Raw genomic sequence first — 3817 nt, forward strand, 5'->3', positions numbered from 1 at the left:
TATAATTGTGACATGTCTGGATTGAGTTTTGGTTATTTATTATTGGACTATTGTTCAGTTGTTCAATATGATTGGATTCGTGTTTAGGCTTACGTGTGCCTTGGGCTAAGTCCCTGTGGGCCACGGCCGGTCATGCCCGGATTTGGGGTGTGACAGTCGCGATATCTTGCGCACCTCATCGCCCTGTTCTGTGCACATTACTTGCATTTTGCATGCATTTTGTCGCGATATCTTGCGCACCTCATCGCACTGTTTTGTGCACATTACTTGCATTTTGCACGCATTTTGTCGCGATATCTTGCGCATCTCATCGCACTGTTTTGTGCACATTACTTGCATTTTGCATGCATTTTGTCGGGATATCTTGCGCACCTCATCGCACTGTTTTGTGCACATTACTTGCATTTTTCATGCATTTTGTCGCGATATCTTGCGCACCTCATCGCACTGTTTTGTGCACATTACTTGCATTTTGCATGCATTTTCTCGCGATATCTTGCGCACCTCATCGCACTGTTTTGTGCACAAAACTTGCATTTTGCATGCATTTTATCGCACTATCTTGCGCATCTCATCGCACTCTTTTTGTGCACATTACTTGCATTTTGCATGCATTTTATCGCGCTATTTTGCGCTGTGACCATTTCTTGCATTTTGCATCCTTTTATCACGCTATCTTGCGCACCTCATCGCACTGTTTTGTGCACATTACTTGCATTTTGCATGCATTTTGTCGCGATATCTTGCGCACCTCATCGAACTGTTTTGTGCACATAACTTGCATTTTGCATGCATTTTGTCGCGATATCTTGCGCACCTCATCGCACTGTTTTGTGCGCATTACTTGCATTTTCCATGCATTTTCCATGCATTTTGTCGCGATATCTTGCGCACCTCATCGCACTGTTTTGTGCACAATACTTGCATTTTGCATGCATTTTATCGCACTATCTTGCGCACCTCATCGCACTCTTTTCTGCACATTACTTGCATTTTGCATGCATTTTATCGCGCTATTTTGCGCATCACGCTATTTTGTGCTGTGACCATTACTTACATTTTCCATGCATTTTATCGCGCTATTTTGCGCACCTCATCGCACTGTTTTGTGCATATTACTTGCATTTTGCATGCATTTTGTCGCGATATCTTGCGCACCTCATCGCACTATTTCGTGCACATTACTTGAATTTTGCATGCATTTTGTCGCGATATCTTGCGCACCTCATCGCACTGTTTTGTGCACATTACTTGCATTTTCCATGCATTTTGTCGCGATATCTTGCGCACCTCATCGCACTGTTTTGTGCACATTACTTGCATTTTGCATGCATTTTGTCGCGATATCTTGTGCACCTCATCGCACTGTTTTGTGCACATTACTTGCATTTTGCATGCATTTTGTCGCGATATCGTGCGCACCTCATCGCACTGTTTTGTGCACAAAACTTGCATTTTGCATTCATTTTATCGCACTATCTTGCGCATCTCATCGCACTATTTTGTGCACATTACTTGCATTTTGCATGCATTTTATCGCGCTATTTTGCGCTGTGACCATTTCTTGCATTTTGCATGCCTTTTATCGCGCTATTTTGCGCACCACATCGCACTGTTTTGTGCACAATAGTTGCATTTTGCATGCATTTTGTCGCGATATCTTGCGCAACTCATCGCACTGTTTTGTGCACAAAACTTGCATTTTGCATGCATTTTATCGCACTATCTTGCGCATCTCATCGCACTATTTTGTGCACATTACTTGCATTTTGCATGGATTTTATCGCGCTATTTTGCGCATCGCGCTATTTTGCGCTGTGACCATTTCTTGCATTTTGCATGCCTTTTATCGCGCTAACTTGCGCACCTCATCGCACTGTTTTGTGCATATTACTTGCATTTTGCATGCATTTTGTCGCGATATCTTGCGCACCTCATCGAACTGTTATGTGCACATTACTTACATTTTGCATGCATTTTGTCGCGATATCTTGCGCACCTCATCGCACTGTTTTTTGCACATTACTTGCATTTTCAATGCATTTTGTCGCGATATCTTGCGCACCTCATCGCACTGTTTTGTGCACATTACTTGCATTTTCCATGCATTTTGTCGCGATAACTTGCGCACCTCATCGCACTGTTTTGTGCACAAAACTTGCATTTTGCATGCATTTTATCGCACTATCTTGCGCATCTCATCGCACTATTTTGTGCACATTACTTGCATTTTGCATGCATTTTATCGCGCTATTTTGCGCTGTGACCATTTCTTGCATTTTGCATGCCTTTTATCGCGCTATCTTGCGCACCTCATCGTACTGTTTTGTGCTCATTACTTGCATTTTGCATGCATTTTGTCGCGATATCATGCGCACCTCATCGCTCTGTTTTGGGCACAAAACTTGCATTTTGCATGCATTTTATCGCACTATCTTGCGCATCTCATCGCACTAATTTGTGCACATTACTTGCATTTTGCATGCATTTTGTCGCGCTATTTTGCGCATCGCTATATTTTGCGCTGTGACGATTTCTTGCATGTTGTATGCCTTTTATCGCGCTATCTTGCGCACCTCATCGCACTGTTTTGTGCACATTACTTGCATTTTGCATGCATTTTGTTGAGATATCTTGCGCACCTCATCGAACTGTTTTGTGCACATTACTTGCATTTTGCATGCATTTTGTCGCGATATCTTGCGCACCTCATCGCACTGTATTGTGCACAATACTTGCATTTTGCATGCATTTTGTCGCGATATCTTGCGCACCTCATCCCACTGTTTTGTGCACATTACTTGCATTTTCCATGCATTTTGTCGCGATATCTTGCGCACCTCATCGCACTGTTTTGTGCAGAAAACTTGCATTTTACATGCATTTTGTCGCGATATCTTGCGCACCTCATCGCGTTGTTTTGTGCACATTACCTGCATTTTGCATGCATTTTGTCATGATATCTTGCGCAACTCATCGCACTGTTTTGTGCACATTACTTGCATTTTGCCGCGATATCTTGCGCACCTCATCGCACTGTTTTGCGCACAAAACTTGCATTTTGCATGCGTTTTATCGCACTATCCTTCGCATCTCATCGCACTATTTTGTGCATTTTACTTGCATTTTGCATTCATTTCATCGCGCTATTTTGCGCTGTGACCATTTCTTGCATTTTGCATGCCTTTTATCGCGCTATCTTGCGCACCTCATCGCACTGTTTTGTGCACATTACTTGCATTTTGCATGCATTTTGTCGCGAAATCTTGCGCACCTCATCGAACTGTTTTGTGCACATTACTTGCACTTTGCTTGCATTTTGTCGCGATATCTTGCGCACCTCATCGCACTGTTTTGTGCACATTACTTGCATTTTCCATGCATTTTGTCGCAATATATTGCGCACCTCATCGCACTGTTTTGTGCACATTACTTGCCTTTTCCATGCATTTTGTCGCAATATTTTACGCACCTCATCGCACTGTATTGTGTACATTACTTACATTTTGCATGCATTTTGTTGCGATATCTTGCGCACCTCATCGCACAGTTTTGTGCACATTTCTTGCATTTTCCATGCATTTTGTCGCGATATCTTGCGCACCTCATCGCACTCTTTTCTGCACATTACTTGCATTTTGCATGCATTTTATCACGCTATTTTGCGCATCATGCTATTTTGCGCTGTGACCATTTCTTGCATTTTGCATGCCTTTTATCGCGCTATCTTGCGCACCTCATCGCACTGTTTTGTGCACATTACTTGCATTTTGCATTCATTTTGTCGCGATATCTTGCGCACCTCATCGAACTGTTT

The sequence above is a fragment of the Camellia sinensis genome, chromosome 13 (genome assembly GCF_055761805.1).
Source record: "Camellia sinensis isolate YWXY chromosome 13, ASM5576180v1, whole genome shotgun sequence".
Classification (NCBI taxonomy): Eukaryota; Viridiplantae; Streptophyta; class Magnoliopsida; order Ericales; family Theaceae; genus Camellia; species Camellia sinensis.